The sequence below is a fragment of the Thermobia domestica genome, chromosome 5 (genome assembly GCF_964235325.1).
Source record: "Thermobia domestica chromosome 5, izTheDome1.hap1.1, whole genome shotgun sequence".
Taxonomy (NCBI): domain Eukaryota; kingdom Metazoa; phylum Arthropoda; class Insecta; order Zygentoma; family Lepismatidae; genus Thermobia; species Thermobia domestica.
The window spans coordinates 268,483,292-268,502,455 of record NC_137458.1 but is presented as its reverse complement, the minus strand read 5'-3'; positions in this window follow the sequence as shown (position 1 = coordinate 268,502,455).

Sequence of the window (19,164 nt, the reverse complement as noted above, 5' to 3'; positions counted from 1 at the left end):
TCCGAAAAAAAATATACATATATTGTAGCTACTCATCCGAAATGTAACGCGAAAAAAGTAACGTAAACTAGATACGTTACTTAAAAATTTGTAACGCGTTACCGTTACAGTTACTTTGGAAAAAATATAATGCGTTACTAAGAAACGTTACTTAAAAAGTAACGCGTTACAAGTAACGCGTTACTTGCGTTACGTTACTTCCCAAGACTGAAGGTGGTTGATGAAAAAGCAACAAAACTTTGTTGGTTACCTTTATATAATATATTCCACTACTATACACAATCTATGTAAAACAGAAGTTTTGTATAATCTTGACAGCTACAGTCTATAAATTAAACTATCAGGTACCGCTCGCAATCATTTTGTGCATTCAAATAATATACCAACTTGTCGTATTACACGTTTCGACAGATCTTATTGCAATGCTTATCATTAAGATCTTTCAAGGGCTTTTGTCAATGTGGAACCTCCTGAGTCTGCAACAGATCTGTGCAATATGTTGAGAACTTTAACTACAGTTACAACAGAAATCGGACTTTTCCTTGTTCTTAGGGTCTACGAATTCTCTAGGGTCTAGGGTCTACGAAACTTAGGGTCTACGTCACAATCAGGTCGCATCGCAACAAATCTTAAATGCGATTTCACAAAATGTTTTTTCAGGAGTGCAGGTCGACCGAAGGACTTGTGTACATAATTCTATTGACATAACGCATACATTCACACCCATTTCTCTCCTCGTACTATTTTATTTAATTATATAAATACTTTTAGCGTTATTTTAGATATTGTTTCCTCAAAAATACCAATATGAGCTGCAAGAGCAAGAATAACAAGATGATAAAGTAATGTTGTTCTTTAGAAAAACACTTAATCATGTATTAATTACCCAGATAAAAATTTTACTCATGGCAATGAATTTATGATACAATTCACAAGTTACGTAAGGGGTAATATGGGTACTTTGGAATACATGTTAAATGATTAGCGAGTCAGGATTAGGGTGCTTGTTGAGAACTAGTGATGTGTACAAAAACTATTTTTTTCTGTTTTCAATTTTTTTCGAAAAACCGTAACAGTTTTCTAATAACTTTTGAAGAAACCGATTCGGTTTCTACAAATCCGGTTTGGTTCTTTACATAAAATTTTCTGTTTCTTCGTTTACGTGTTTGAGAATAAGTACTACAATTAATAATACTGCAAGCAGTGTTTCTTCCAGACATGTTTCTTCCAGACATGCCCCCCGGAGCTCTGAGAGTGCGCCTTGGAGGATTCCAAAATAATACGTCTATAATATTATAATAAATAGAATAGTACAGGCAGTGCCACCCGGAATCCTAAGTGTTTCCCCCCAACCCCCGTTATATTTTTTCTGAAAGAAACACTGACTACAAGAACAAGAACAGGTATCAGCTTCGGCGAAAAATACGCTAGTTAAAGTAAAAACTCAAAACTCGTTTGGAAAAAATCAGAAAAATAGAACTAGTTTTGGTGGAAACCGAAATGTCGGATTTTCAAGTAATCGTTTTCCGGATTTTATTATTTTTTTTTTTTTTTTTTTTTTTAAAACGGGTTTTCCCATCCCTAGTGGAAGCCCATGGGAATTTCTCGTTAAAATATAGATGTATTCACGTTAGACAGCATCGAACTTTAAAAGGAACATTGAACCTGCGCTCGAAACAAGCATAATTTCAAACGATTTCTGTGTCGCATACCGTAATTGTTAGCCGGCGTGCTCTTGAGTTCAATTTTCGGTATGTCATACAACTTTGGTGTCGATCCAGCAGTAAATTGCCACTTTAATTAAGAGTCTTCATCCCGGCGAAATTAAAATACCGCTAATTTTACAGTAATTATGTGATATCTTCAAATAGATAAAATATAATCGAAATGTGAAACAAGAGCGCCCTAGACAATATTATTTTACATGGGAAACCGTTATTACGACTCACTTATCTGCTTTCGATTTGGAGCCATTTTGAAAATCGCCATTTATTTTCGCGTTTCTAAACAGCTGAAAACGGAAAGCCACTATGTGACTTGTGATAACGGTACCTCAGGCAAAATAATATTGTCTAGGGCGCTCTTGTTCCATATTTCAATTATCTTTTATCTATTTGAAGATATCACATAATTACTGTAAAATTAGCGGTATTTTAATTTCCCCGGGATGAAGACTTTTAAGAGGTAGAAATCCACAAAGAACAGCGTATTATTTACCTTTCGTATATGGTATCAGCTTGAACCCTTAATGGAAATACTTCGGATAAATATCCCAAGCAGTGTTTCGAATTCAATACGAAAGCAGTAGAAGCCATCTATAATATTAGTGTTTAAAGATGTCATTTTACTCTAATCAATAAATGCATTGAAAGTCTTCTGAGAGACCATAAATGTTCATAAGCTTGATAACCAGAAAGTTTGTTGGCTAATGAAGTTGAAAAGAAACCAACTTACTGGTTGTGTTAGAACTAATACAATTGCTGCAAAATAGTGAAATATCTGACAAGTGTGACAATTGTCAGTCGCTGAGTTGTGATAATTGTGTTTTCGTTGTTAATCATCTTCTGTTTGTATCAAATTTAGGATTAGGCCTATTATTTGATATATATATATATATATATATATATATATATATATATATATATATATATATATATATATATATATATATATATATATATAGGCTAAAAACTAGCTTAAGGCTATTGAGTGGAAAAAGTACTCACATAAGGGCAGATAAAAAGAAAAAAAGTTCATACATGTATTAGATAACAACGGGACGACAGCACATCTATTGTGTGTTTCGCTTACAAATCCGAATGACTCCGTTTTGGAGAAGCGACCAATAGGCGTCAAATAGTTTGTAACGCGTTTAAAACCTACAGTAAGGAATTTCTACTACCATTCATGCTAACTTCGTGGGCATTTCCAGGATGAAGGATGGTTATTTATCTTGGGAACTTACAAGTAAACCTTACGTTTGGGTGAATCGAGTTGCTGACTGAGACACATATGAGAAAGTAGTACTAAATGTGGTCAGTATTTCAGTGAAGTTGTAGGTGCGAAGCTCCAGGGGTTTAGGAGATACAGCTACCAGAACATCACATGGAAGTACAGAATAGTCTTCATACAGTTGGAGGTAAAAGCTCTGTAAGACCTCTTGTAACAACAAAAGGTGAATAACAAATATATGGATACATATTAGGACTAGGGGGAAGTCATATAGTAAGGGTATACCTGACGGCGGCCATCTTGAAATCCGCCATTTTGAATTAAGGTTAAGTTTTTAAAATAGGAATAGGGTCATGTGATACATGATTTAAGGCGCAAACTTAATCAGAAGAACAATGGTGACGTTAATTTTGATTTACGCGCAATTGGTAAAAAGTTACAGGGAAATTAAATATTGTTGCAGCATATGTATTAGTCCTTTACCCCACCTTGTAAATTTTGTGTTAACGATAATAATTAAATAAAAGGCAGTTGGATAAATATTAGGTCTATGGTAAGAGTTGCCTTGATGGCGGCCATGTTCAAATCCGCCATTTTGAATCAGACAAAAGTTTTAAACAAAACGCATAACAGTGACACCTTATTAATAGCAAATTTTACCATAAATCCAACGGTATAACCATTTTTGCTTTATTATTAACCAGCACAAAATTAAATGGATTGCTCCTTACGACTACTGCTTTGACTGAATTGTTAACGACAAATGTGTGAAGTGTAACTCGATTGCTTTTGTCAGGTGTGCTCACTTTGAGCAGAGCATTTGTGCAAGTCATGCGCTCTTTTCTGAACTACATATTGATTGTACTAATTGAGGACTTTTCTGGAAGAAAGACCCAAGTTCAATTATGACTGAATCCCACTTTGGTGATTTTTCCTTAAATTAGCAACTTGTTTATGCGATAACAAATGCTGGTTAATGATAAAGCAAAAATGGTTATACCGTTGGATTTATGGTAAAATTTGCTATTAATAAGGTGTCAATGTTATCCGTTTTGTTTAAAACTTTTGTCTGATTAAAAATGGCGGATTTGAACATGGCCGCCATCAAGGCAACTCTTACCATAGACCTAATATTTATCCAACTGCTTTTTATTTAATTATTATCGTTAACACAAAATTTACAAGGTGGGGTAAAAGACTAATGCATATGCTGCAACAATATTTAATTTCCCTGTAACTTTTTACCAATTGCGCGTAAATCAAAATTAACGTCACCATTGTTCTTCTGATTAAATTTGCGCCTTAAATCATGTATCACATGACCCTATTCCTATTTTAAAAACTTAACCTTAATTCAAAATGGCGGATTTCAAGATGGCCGCCGTCAGGTATACCCTTACTATATGACTTCCCCCTAGTCCTAATATGTATCCATATATTTGTTATTCACCTTTTGTTGTTACAAGAGGTCTTACAGAACTTTTACCTCCAACTGTATGAAGACTATTCTGTACTTCCATGTGATGTTCTGGTAGCTGTATCTCCTAAACCCCTGGAGCTTCGCACCTACAACTTCACTGAAATACTGACCACATTTAGTACTACTTTCTCATATGTGTCTCAGTCAGCAACTCGATTCACCCAAACGTAAGGTTTACTTGTTAGAAGAATTCTTGTATTATTTTTTACACCAGTGGCTGAAACATGAAGATATTCCTATGGAAATATGGACGTGTTGTCATTGGGGATACAGGATTAATAATATGGTAAAATGACAAAACATTAAAATAAATGCATTTTTCGGTAGATCCCATTTGAAAGTTCAGAACGATTATCCGTCTCAAATCAGAAATAGAAATCGTGAACGTTATGCTTTTAACCTCTTCAGTCCATAGGTATACACATGTGTACCTCTGGTTTTTGTTTTATTATTTATTTATTTATTATTTTTTTATTTTTATTTATTTATTTTTATTTTATTTTATTTTATTTTATTTTATTTTTTGCCTCTATTCTGAGGCTTGCATCGTAGTTAAAACTGCTTTGTAACGTTTGTGTACCTCCCACCTGTGTTTAATACTAATCTTGTTCATTAGATGGCATCAATAATCATCATATTTCAAGCGATAGTTACAAAAAAGAAAATGTGGACCGCTTAGCAGGCTTTTATCCACGGGGGGGCAAGAGGGGGCCGGGCCCCCCTAAATTTTTCTTGCCCCCCCTAAAATTTTCATGGAAGGCTTGCAAAAAATCTCGATTAATTCTGTGTAAACACTAAGAATAACATGCAATATAAAAGAGATTATTCCAAGGATTTTTTCATTATAACTATTTGACGAACACTTCTAAACCTATTTTAAAGGAGTTAAAGTAAAGTTTATCAGTCTTCTCGAATCTCGATATGAAATTACACAATACATATTGAAGCAAGTTTTTACAAAAAGAAGGAATATGTTCATAATACTTCATGCCACAGTTGTAATAGCGATCTGGGTGGTAGGAGACGAAGTGTGAAGTGCTTGCTGCCAAATCATAAAAACAGGAAGAGGAACAAAGCGTTTATCTTTTGTCGATTGCAGTAACGGCGGTAAATTATTGTTATTCTATTGTTTAGTTGTAGTCAAGGACGCCGGTCCTGGGGGCCGGGGGTCTCGGGTCCCCACAAAGCTGATGTGGGCCGCTATTGTATTTATGAATATATAATATTTGGCATACTTTGAATGCAATTTGTCTTAAAATCTTCATATATATATATACCTTCTGCATCTAAATACCTCCCCGCAAATTTACGGAGAAATCGGCACCCTTGGTTGTAGAACATACATACATTGCAAAATCCTGGTCAACAGCAAACCTTAGATTAACTGTGGAACAATTAGTTGTGAATTGTAAAACAAGAACTATGGTGGAACATTCACCGAAAAAGTAATGGTTGCAAAGACTTTCATATGTTTGTTCTCGTAGAAGAATAAAGTTAAGCTAAATTACCTTAATTAGATGACTAACTGAGCAAGTGAACATATTTAAAGTTTAATGATTAAATTCCGGGTTGTGGAGCCAGGACTAGTAAAAATTTGCAAGATTTAGATGAGAAATTAAGTAGCAGAATGTTTTCTATTGTACTTGGGGTGGGGGATCCCGTGGAAGTAGCTAGTTTTCATATAAAAACGTAGTAAATTGGAACTATTTCTTAGTCGCGTACGCGTAATAATGTTGGAATTCAACATAAAAGAAGCAGTGATGCTTTTACTCGATACTAGATGGGTGTAGCGTTTTACTTACATTGAGAAAAATCCGTTCTCCGGACAGTGGTATATTGTACAAATATACGGAATCCTCTTGCTTACTATAAAAATCAGAACGGAGCATACGTTATCCGTATGCTACATAGGCACTGCCCTTAGGTGTTACATCATGCCGTTGCCGGTTGTCTGATGTCTAACAGTCTTCCTTATATTACATACATATATGTATGTTACCTTCGTCAGCTATATGTTATATACGTCCATTTGTATGTGAGATCCTGACCGCCTATATTGTTTCATACGGAAAGTATGTATAGATGGAACACTTATACAGAAAGTATTATAAAATATGCGTTTTCAGTTATATATTTGCTGTACGTTAAGTTCAAAAACTACAGGATTTACAAATGTAACATACGATATTATGTATGCCGCATATATTTTTTTCTCAGTGTAGCTTTGAATAACATTATAGTATTTTTTTTAGCTGTTTTGGTATGTGACTTCTTGGTATTGTGTGCAGGTGGTTCATTTATATAAAACTAGTTTAATTTAAGATTTTAAACAAGAACTTAGTATAAATATTTTTTAAAAATGCAACTGTAATTGTAAACAAGGGATTTACTTCAAAGTTACCTAATTGCCAACAAAAACCATAATAAAATCTACAATCATCAATTTCTACTTAAACTTTACCCATTTTATGTTCTGTTACGTTACCTCGAGGGTGTGAATACGGGGAAGGAACCACAAGTACATATGCAAGTCCATTATTAACCTAAAGGGTAGACTGGCGGCCGCGCGGAGCACGGTTGTGAGTAGTTAATGTGGAGTGCGGAGTTGAGAAGGAAGAACGAGCGAAGCGAGAAGCCGAAGTAAGGTGGGATAACGCACTACAGGTTACTTAAGTTAGGTTATGTCTACTTCGCACTTACGTACTTAGTACGTACTTAAGTTTGTAGAGCTGTTATATCTCAAGCAGAAACTCGTGAATGACTGTTGGTAGTCTTTGTTCTTTCATTCATTAAACCATGAATATTCAAAAGATTAGCCTCACTATCAACATCATGTTTTACAAATGTTAGTACTGTCATTTCACATCCAGCGCAAAGACCCTGTACACTTGCAGGCATGTTTACTCGAATATTATCCACAATCCAACCGTCCTGAACCTAGAGACAAATAGTTCCCTCTTCTTGCGAATTAGTCCCGTCTTTATAACTGCTTATCAAAAGATATTACAAATAAATTACGCTTCACTTACATGTTATCAAGCACACAAGCAATCAAATTATCAATTTCTTCTAGGTAAATTTTCAAAATTTTGATGAAAACGGAAGGGTAACTTCGCAAGTTAACCTTAAACAAGAGCATAAATAAAGTTGAATTTCCTTATTTCACAGTAGATCATCTCTCGTTCTTGATCTTTATATTAGTATTACATGTGGGACTATTAAAACATGTATATTTTAATTCTAATTCGTGCAGTTAGTAATACCGATTTAATAAAATTCACTTTTTTTTTCATGTAGATTACAGAATGTGAACTTAATGTGTCTGTGTAAAGGGGGATAATAGAATTAAGTAGAAGCAAAATACTTAAACATTCAAGAGCAGATATGATGAATTGCTGATGTTACTATTAGATGAACTATAATATGGTTGGCTCGGCCCAGAGATGGAGTGGGTCAGTGGGTCAAGTGGGTCGTGGGTCAACAGCATGTGACCCACTGTGACCCACCACCCACCATGACCCACTGTGACCCACCACCCACCGTGACCCACTGCGACCCACCACCCACCGTGACCCACTGCGACCCACTACCCACAATGACCCACTGCGACCCACCACCCACCATGACCCACTGCGACCCACCAACTCAGTATGATCTACCGACCCTCTCTGCTCACTGCATTGTAAACAGTATCTTCTGAGGACTGGTAAATTTGTCTCCGTTTTACTTTCAAGACCTTCACTTCCCTTTCTTTTCCATTTGTTTCTGTCTACTTACCTGAGGTGAGTATATCTAACCAAATGAAAAAAGAACTTCACGCGCTTTTGGATATTGATATTTTTAATAGTAATAATAGCAATAGGACTTACACTACTACTTGGCTTTCGAGACCTGTGAGTTTTTAGAGCTAACTACTGGAAAAAATACATTTTTGAATCACGGTAATATATAAATTATTATATTAAAAAAATGAATGTAACTATGTGTGCCTGATCATCACGGTCAAATTGCAAAGTCAAATGAAATTACTTTTGGTATATAGTTAGGCCTTAATCCAAATTGGGATGTTATATTGCTTTTATTATAATGCATAATATCCTAAGGAGGTAGTGAGGATCCGAATTTTTGCGAAAAAAAATGCTGGCAAGCCGTTAAACTTACGGAGATTAAATTCAGTGTATTAACTCAGTGAAAATAAACAGAGTGTGTCCTAGCATTTTTTTTTTTTTAAATTCTCCTTTATGGGGGAGGGGGGCACTTTCTATATATGGAAAATTGGTAGTGAGTTGGTTTGTAAAAATGATCGAAAACGATCGATATTATTTCAGAAAAAAATTAGAAACAAAAAATACAGTGCTTGGCTTCATATATCCATTGCTTTCTGCTATAATAATTGCTGAAGCTAATGTTTATTATATGGAGCGCTTACAGCACAGGGCAATCAACCCATAAAGCTGTGAGAAAAATAGGCATAAAATTTGTACTGTAAGCTTAATTACACGGAAATTTGAAGTTTGGATTGTACGCATAATTGTATGGAAAATTTTACATTTTTTCTCCCTTTACGTTGGTCTACTTACTTTGATTTGGAACTTTGAAATTTCATCCTTTTTTCCACTGAAAAGTATTGATACTTCAACAAGGAAATCATTATACTATGATAATTTAATTGAAATTTATCGTAATTTGGCACATGGCAAACAGCAGTGTGGTAATTGAAGTTGAAGAAGGAGGGAAATTCCCATTCAACTCTGAACACTTTCCAGAAACCTCGTTCCCTTTCGCTTTCTAGACGGGGGAGGGAACTTGGTAATGGTATCAAACCTTCATGTGTAATTGCAAAAATTAAATTTATAAACAAATAAAAAATAATCAGTTTATCAGGCTTTAATTGATAATTTATTCACAAGATTCCCTATCAAAGGCGTGGTAGATGAAGTTTCTGTTCTACATGGGTTGACATTGCCAACTGACATGGTCGATATGGAAAAGATGTTGAATGGTGATAGAGAGATGATACTTCTTGCTGAGTATTTCAAACCTGACCAAAAAAAATCGTTATCAGACTTAAGTCTAACAAGTAGATTGTCGATGAGAAGTTGCAGAAATCGGGTAGAAATATTATCAATTTCCACGACAGAGTGCGAACGGGGATTTCCCCTTATGAATTTACAGATAACTGATATTAGAAATAGACTAAGTGCTCAAACATTGTCTAATTTGTTGCTCATCAATGTTAATGGCCCACCGCTAGACAAGCTCAAAGTAGACGAGCTAGTTATTTCTTGGCTGAAGGATGGACATCATTCCACTGCGGATGATTTACCGCCAAAAAGTTACCAACAGGAAATAAATCCGATTTCAGATTTGGTTTAGGGTGGAAAATTACGAGTTACGGAAAATGTATACTTGTATTACTAATGGCTTATTTGTGTTATTCAACTTTGTACCTAATTTTTAGTAAGTCTCTTCTTTGCTTTAGATAAACTAGTTTGAATAAATATTCATAATAATTGCAATTATGCATATCTGTAACTTAAATTTAACGTGGTGTTTTAGTGATCACACAAATTACAATTATGAGCATACTTTATGGAGATGCTCTCACAGATGGTACCCGAGCACCTTTATACCCTATGAACAACTGATTTTTCAAGTCTTTTGTGAGAAAAATACTGTGAACTGGGAAACCATAACCTTTTCCATATTGTACAGGGGTATTTTCCTGCAAATAGAAGTTTCTTGTGGAACGCGTTCAGAAATTAACACTTGAAAGAATACTCTCTTAGTACAAGTATATTTTAGGTACACACTAATTTCCTCCCACCTCGAAGTATTTCAATTTCCTCACTGACAAACACTTTACCATTTTATATCGTAAAGGTCAGATCCACTGTTATTGTAACAGAGTGGTGCTTGAATGATTGACTATAAATTCAAACTCCGATTAGTGACAATTTCACAGTCTTGTTTTATTACATGTGTAAACTCTTTAGTCCGTTCAGAAGAGGCCGTGGATCGTGTTCAGATTTGATGACAGATTTTGGTGAGTCAGAGTAGATCAAAGTGGATGAGAGTGGTTCATGGTGGGTGGTGGGTCAGAGTGGGTCACCGTGGGTGGTGGGTCAGAGTGGGTCACGGTGGGTGGTGGGTCGTGGGTCAGAGTGGGTCATGGTGGGTTGTGGGTCAGTGGGTCGTGGGTCACGGTTGGTGGTGAGTCAGTGGGTCGTGGGTCAAGTTTTCATCGACCCACGCCAACTCTGGCTCGGCCCCCCCTTAACTTCTACCGGGCCCCCTCTACATTTTTGGGCTGGCTACGGGCCTGCCGCTTAGTGCCACGACTCAAGAGGATAAGAATGGACCTTAACTTAAAAGGGATCGGAAGAAAGAAATGAAGCACACAAATAAATGACAGAATCGTTAGGAAGTACGAACTTACTGTTCATTTCATAAAACATCTGAAAGCTTTAACCGATATTCTAAATCTAGATTTATTCACAATCTTAGGTAAAACTGACGAAGCATAATGATGCTGATACGTCATGGTATAGCACTAGATAAGCAAGAGACCCTGAAGTGAAGATCAACAATGATTTTAAACATGTCAAGAATAGTTGCACGAGCTCCTGAATATTTTGTCAGTTTCAGGTTTGGAAAAAGTGAGATAAATCATTAACATTACTATATAATAATAACAATAATAATAATAATAATAATAATATTTTAATTATGGGATGCAATAGTGCTTTGACTGTTTCGGTTGATCGTAACAGCCACTAGAGTCTTCAACTTAAGATGAATACATTGATCGTAATTGTCGCAGGTTGTAATTATCGCGACACCGAAATTGTGGAGGTTAATGGCAATGTTGGGCTTAAAGGAAAGAAGAAAAAGAAACAGAACTGTTCGAAATTTGAGAGAAATTTCCCTAACCTAGGGAAATTTCATAGGTAAACTTAGCAAAAAGGGAATTTTTCGATAAAACGAAAAATTCAGGAAAATTCTCGCGCTTACATATTTACTAATAAAAAATGCTTAATTGTTTCTTACTTTTTTTTAGGAATAAAGCAAAACAATAGCGGTATATGTCTGGGGAGATGTGTCTCTTCAAAATATTTGCACTAATTGTTGACTGGATGTATTTGTATTTTTTTTTGTTTTAAAAAGCGAAAGAAAAAGTAAAAAGAATAAATGAATAAAAAAAAAGCAAATGAATAAAACGTGATTGGCAGTTTGTTTAATATAGCTAAATTAATCTTACCACATAACTTCTGTCATAGGAATTCGACTGTCAACAAACTGGGAAAAAATTTGATAAGAAAAGGGAAAATTTTGTGTTAGTCGAGGGAAATTTTCTTAAGAAAACCTACGGACACTGGGAGTTAGTCTGTTTTTTATGCTTAAAAATATAAATTTTGTGATACTGATCTGCTCTTTCGTGTTAATGGTGTTATGCCATTATAATTGCAAATTCTAGTTACGTTGGTGATAACTAAATTGTGGATTGTGTTTGCAATTCTTCAAAATTGGTGCCCGATAAATAATTTCCATATTTATTAACAGTCAATAAATTAAAAGCCATCCAGTCGGCTGTGTAAACGTTCTACAAATTTATAATCAGAAAGTTTCGTTTAGAAGAACGAAATCAGGGCAAAATAAAAAATAAAAAATAAAAAAAAGCATATAAAAAATTAATGTTAAGTGTAAGGCAAAGAGACATCTACAGAACAGATAGGAAATTATTCTGTTTGTCTACGTATTTATTGTACATTAAATAACTTTGTAATGAAGTTATATTTAATTGTGTACAATATCATGTACGGAGCATTTATTTATTTAGTAATTTATTGCTCCCTTCTGTCCACCTCTTACCCTGTTATTTTCTTTCCATTCATTCTTATGCGTATGATGACGTAACACGCGACGAAAGGACATTATAAAAATAGTTATTAAAAAAGAGCATTCTTCCTTTGTTTATAACTTAACACATATGATCCTGACAGTAGAATAAGGAACAAAATGTTTGTATTATTTTATTTGGTACGAGTTAAGTAATTGATGTATGAATTATGGGTGCTGCTCTTTACGCGTTGGAATGTGAGATCATCATTTCTTTACTTTCTACCACAAAGATGAAAAAAAAAAAAAAAAAAAAGCTTTGTTCTCATTCTGTGTAAGATTTTCCACTCATTTCACTTATCTATACTTAATAGATGATTCTCAGTAAATTTTAGGTTTACTTTAAATTCACAACGATAAAATTATTCCGTTTTAACATTTTTTGAAGTAATTAAATATAATTTACTTTCTCTTATTGGAATACAAAGTACTGAGCTAAGAGAGTAAATACTCAGTTCTTTAAATAGTTTTCTAACATTTGTAACAAATACTTATGACAGATTCAATTTTAAAAAGGATTAAAGAGAAGCAATAAATAGAAATATGGTATTTGCATGATTACAAGGCAACCTTAATACTTATTATTATAGTTGTAGCACATAAAGGACGTAAACCTTTACTGGTTGGAATTGGATAATAATTATTATATAAAAAGACTGTACTTTACTGTACTTTACTGTAATTTCGGGCAAAACACACACAATGTTCAATTAAAGTCTGACAGTGAGTGTGTTTACTAAATATGAAGGAAAAATATACATACAAAAATGAGGAGAACGCGTTCTCCACATGATTGGCCTGTTTCAATTGCAAGCAATTGAGATAATTGGAAATTCTCAGGAAGCATTCAAAAGTTACCGTAGAGTTTTTATTTAAAACAGGGAAGGATGGTACTGGGTCCTAATATTTGAACGACTTCAACTGCAAGCGTGGAGTAAATGTAAAAACTTCAATTAACACATGCATCATGTTGTGTTGAAATCGTACAATATTTACGAAAGTTATAAAGAAATATATATCTTTTTAAAGCCAGGAGGGGAGAGGTTCAGTCATTCATTCTCGATTGATTTTAAATCCAAGTAGTAAGAATGGTTCTCAATAAAATATAATGATTAATTTACGAAAACCTAATATTTTACGAAAGATATCTTGGATTACCTGTATGTAAGGAGTTTAGTATACTCAGAAAAAGCGGTAGAAATTAACGATTTCTGGTTTCAATATTGATCTCTATAGAGCAAAACCGATAATAGAGAAGAGGTTTCCTGTAATCAGTTAAACGTTCCACAACTACATTACATTTCCATCCATTACCCTCTATTAAAACCGGAATTGATAGAAAACCACTACAACTTCCGGTTTCAATATTGATTTATATGAAGCAAAAATTATAACAGATGGCGAAAAACGTTTTTAAAATCAAAATCAAATTGGCGTTATAAGAATAGGTACCAACTTTTCTGTTAACCCTTTACCCAAACCAGAATTGGCTTAAATTAGCCACTTCCGGTTTTAACGTTGATTGTCTTAGAATAAAAAAGGGATAGATAGGAAGAAGCTATTTTCTGTGAGATTCAATTAAGCATCTCAAAAATATATCCCATTTCCACTCTAATCTCTCTACTGAAACTGAAACAGGCAGATTTCTGTCACTTTCGGTTTTAACGTTGATTATTATAAAGTGAAACGGTAACTTATAGTGAGAAGCGGTCTTCTCTAATCGATTAAAGCGTCCCAAGAATATATTTCTCCCCACTATTATATCTATTGAAACAAAATGTAGCAGAAATAAACCTGACACTTATTTCTGAAATAATCATGCTTCACCAAACAGCAACTTGGAACAGCGTGACTGAATTCCTTGTCTTTAAACGTAGACATAGTATCGACGTGGAATCTAGAGACTGGCAGGAATATGGTTGCAGATAGTCCAACACGAGGGATTATAGGTTACTTTGAATGCTAACCCGTTCTCATTATACTGTAATAAATACAGACATGTTGTGTACCAGAATATTGCAAGACCTGTTAACTCTTCCTTTGAACATAGCAGAACGCGAACGGGCTAGCTCGTATTTGCAGGATATTTCGTATGCTCTAGGTCCACAGTGTGCAAGTTTAAGCATCTAACCACGGTAGAGTTTTTTATACACCAGTGCCGTGCCGGGGGGCGAGCGGTGCGACGGCCCCGGGCGCCGAAGAAAGGGGTCGCAAACTTCGGGAGGAAAAAAGAAAATATATACAGTATATAAAATGGAAGGAAAAAGTAATAAAAAGTGCTCAAAATCAAAGAAAAGCTGAGTTGATTTTTGAAAATTTTCTTACGCTTTGCACCAACCATGGTGGCACTTCACTGCTCGTCTGTCAACCTGACTCATATGTACGGGAGCCCTGTCGTATACTCTCGCCCCGGGCGCTGATTTTTCACGGCACAGCACTATTATACACACCTCAAAGTGATATTTAACCTTGGAATGAACGAGACACAAGGAAGCATAAAAATTGTAGAATGAATGCAAATCCTCTCATAAACTCGGCAAACTTCCATTTCTAATTTTAAACTATCAACAAATATATATATATATATATATATATATATATATATATATATATATATATATATATATATATATATATATATATATATCACAATTAACAAAATATGTTGACCAGGCTAAACATTCTCAACTAAAAAAAAGAAAGACAGAAAGTAGTATGAACATTTGCTAAATATTTAGAATTTCTCCTTTTTAGTACTATAACAGCTCCCCACGGTCATAAATCAACATCTGATGGCCCCAGGTAGTAAGCAACACATATCGATAGCTGATTAGTCCGAGAGGGAAAAAAAAATAAATTCTAATCTCTTTTTTGAGGTTTTGTCTGTTTGTAAATGCAAGTATCTGAACAAAATCGCAAAGACGACAAAGTTTATATATACTTACTCAATTTTCAAATCAAGACTTTTAAAGATGTTTATCCATTTGTTAGTGGATTGTGTTGACAATTGATTGTTCTTCAATAGGGATGCGCACGAAACAAGATTTGTGGCTGTCTCGTCTCGAAAATGTGCTGTAAAAGTGATGTCTCGACTCGAAAAATGTATATTTCTCTATTGGAATAGCCGTGTCTCGACTCGAATTTTGTCAGGAAAATCCTGTCTCGACTCGTCTCGTGCGCATCCCTATTCTTCAATATAAATGTTAAGGACATGTATTAATACTCATTTTGTCAACACAAGTTACTAACAAAACGAGTGAAAAACTTTTGAGTTTTGAACTGAAATTAAGTATTTGGCCTTATTCTCCTGTTGTCTAACACTGTAGTGGTTCTTATTTTTGACTTCCGATTTTTTTTTTTTTTTTTTTTTTTTTTTTTTTTTTTTTTTTAGTCTCATTCCCTAAAATGGTTCCATAATATTAAATGGTGCCTGAAGCGACCTCAAGTTTTTAATACATTTACAGTGTACAAAATGAGACAAAGGTACCTTGTAAGTTTGGAAAGACAATAAAATATATATTATGAAGGTTTGATTTAATTTGATTATCAGTTTAGCGTTCCTTTCCAGCAGCGAGGCTATATGAGACGTGAACCAATAGCTTAATGTTATCCTAACCATATGAGCTCCCGCCGGGAATCGAAACCCAGGCCTCCCACGCCAAAGGCGCGTAAATAAACCGCTTAGCCATGATATTATGGAGGTAATAACTATCAAATGATTTGAGGTAAGTAGGAAATATCGTCAGATGTTTGTTTGTGGTAAAAAGCTATCCCAATACTGTTTCACATGCCGCCTTCCTATTAAAAGATTTGAACTTGAATCCAAAATGGCGGACTTCAAGATGGTCGCCGTAGTGGTACTATACAGTAAAACCTTCGCCTCATATTGTATACTGTAAATGTATTCAAAACGTGAGGTCCGCTTGGACTACCATTAAATATTATATAATTGAGCCAATTTTTCTCATGGGTTACTTTAGTCTGATATGGAACCATTTTAGCACATGAGACTCAAAAAAAAATGTCATAGAGTCAAAGAAGAACCACCAAGTTTCTTCTATTAAAACCGGAAGTAGTAAAAAAAATTGGTACAACTTCCGCTTTAAATATTCACTCCTATACTATAGTAGTAATTGTAACAAACTACTGTATGATGTTTTAGTATTGTTCTTACAGACAGCATAGAATCTTACACTTCGAAGATATTATTGGGCACAAATGTATTTAATTACTTTGTATATTATAGTGCTATACTTGGCAAGAGTGACGACACCAGCTTTAATTTTTTATAGGGATGGGCAACGGAAGAGAAGAGACATTTTTGGGTAGGTTTTTTTTTTTTTTTTTACCGATAATAATAGTTTTATATTACTGTATCTACATTGCAATAGACTGCATGTCTTGTGGGGTAGCTGTGGCGCGGACAGACCATGTTACCAGTAGGACCTACCTAATTGGACCCTCGAGTATCGTTACTCCTTGGGGTAAAGCTAATAATAATTTGAGAAAGTAAAGCCACAATGAGTGAATAATAATAACCACGAGAAAATCTTATAGTTTTACGTCCCACGTTTATGCCGGCTAGGCTAAAGGAGACGGTGATGATGAAATAATGAATGAAATGGTGGAATGAAGAAAGTGGGAGGAAACGGGAGAACCCCGAGAAAACCCACGCACGCTGTGTTTGTCCACTACAAAGTACACTTGGCGCGAGCTGAGAACGAACCAGGGACCCCAAGCATGAAAGGTGAACGCTCTACCACTGAGCCACCGCAACCCCTGATAGCCACGAGAGTTACATCTATAAATACATTTACATTCGATTACCTCAGATGAAAACAGAAGAGTTATAAGCTTCAATTAAGATGGATATCCCGCCCGCTATAAAGATCAGTTGTTACGTTACAAGCTTCTACAATATAACATACACTAACTAATTCATGCAACAAACACAGTACACATAGGTTAAAACGTGATGCAACGGACTAACCAGATTTGGAAATCGTAAACCGGAATTAATTGGTAATTTATTCTTACGCGAACAGCCAAAGCGACCTCGCCTTCTATGCAAGATAAGGTTTCTGAAATACATCAAGACAATTCTTACTCTCTCCCTCTCTGGATGGTTGGATGGTCTTAAGGTAGGCAGAAACCTATCAGATAGAAAAATCCAGGCAGCAATAATAATAATACAAGGATCTCCAGTGGCCTAACAGTAGCGGATGTTAGCTGAAGGATTATTACACCTTTAGGCGTAACTGTATTATTCTTCGTGGCTTTTCCTTTTACAACTGTTAATTATTCTAAAACACAGATCAAGATTTTTCTTACATTTTCTGTTTCCTTCTTTTTTTCTTGCTTTCTTTTCAGCTCGTTCTGAGATATTTCGGTATCATAAATATTAAACCATGTGTAACATGCGTAATTCTAATGGCTTTTAATACATTATAGTCTGTACTCAACAATAACAGTTTTGACATTCAAAAACTGGATAAAAGATCCGGTTAACGCGTCAAAAACAAATTTAACAGAAGCAGGTTAATGGCAACGAGAATAAGCAACACACACAATAACGAAGAGATATTTTTTTGAAAAGAAAAACTATAGCCTATGCTATAATTATAGGATGTTTATAAGACTGATAGCTAACTTATTGACCAGAAAAAGGAAATATATTTTCATGCATGTTAACCATAATGTTTTATGGTCATTTTAAAATATCCATTCAAGGCAGTTTTTATATTTTAAGATAATATGTCAAAGTTCAAATCAGTTCTGGTAATTTTAATGTTTTATTTTTTTTATTCACTATAGGCCTACTGTGTCGTAATAAATTTCAAGCATATATATTTTGTCTTATCATATTAAGAAAAAAAGACCTCACTCAGTGCACAGAGAAAAATCTGTTCTCCGGACAGCTGTATATTATACAAATATACGGTATCCTCTTGCTTACTACAGAAATCAGTACGGAGCATACGTTATTCTTATGCTACATAGGCACTGCCCTTAGATGTTACATCATGCCGTTGCAGGATGTCTGATGTCTAACAGTTTTCCCTATATCACATGCATATACTTACGTTAACTTCATCAGCTATATGTTATATACATCCATTTGTATGTGAGATCCTGACCGCCTACATTGTTTCATACGGAAAGTACGTATAGATGGAACACTTATACAGAAAGTATTATAAAACATGCGTTTTTAGTTATACGTCTGCTGTACTACAGGAATTACGCATGTAACCTATCTTTTTAAGTACGCCACCTAATTTTTTTCTCAGTGTGCTTAGTAGAAATAAAATCTCAGTATCTCTGGCTACATTTTGCTTAAATAAAAGAAGAAATTGTGCTCACAATGATTTTATTTTTCATATATGACAAAAAAGTTTGATATTAACGAAAATTTCTGTTAAGAAAAAGGAAATTAATTGCAAATAATGAAAAAATTGAAATGAGATGAAATCTGTTTTGTCCTTTAGATTGAAACAAGCGGATGAGTAATGGAAGTGAGTGATTATTTAAGAATTAGGGGAATGAGGTTGTGGGAGGAAACGGCAGAACCTCGTGAAAATCTTTCGACATGATGTAGTTCACTTTAAAAGAATATGGTCTAGGAATGAACCAAGGAACTCTTGCATCTTTACCACTGAACCACAGTGTCTTCCCCTCCCCCTCAGAAAAGTTTCAACTTGATTAAAATTTTCTCTAAATAAAACAAAATTGTTTCAAGTAAGTTATATTTTTTCAATAATGAAAATTTGTTTGTAATAAAGAAAAATTGAATACAAAAATAACTAATTTTTTAGTTTAGTTTAACCCTTTCC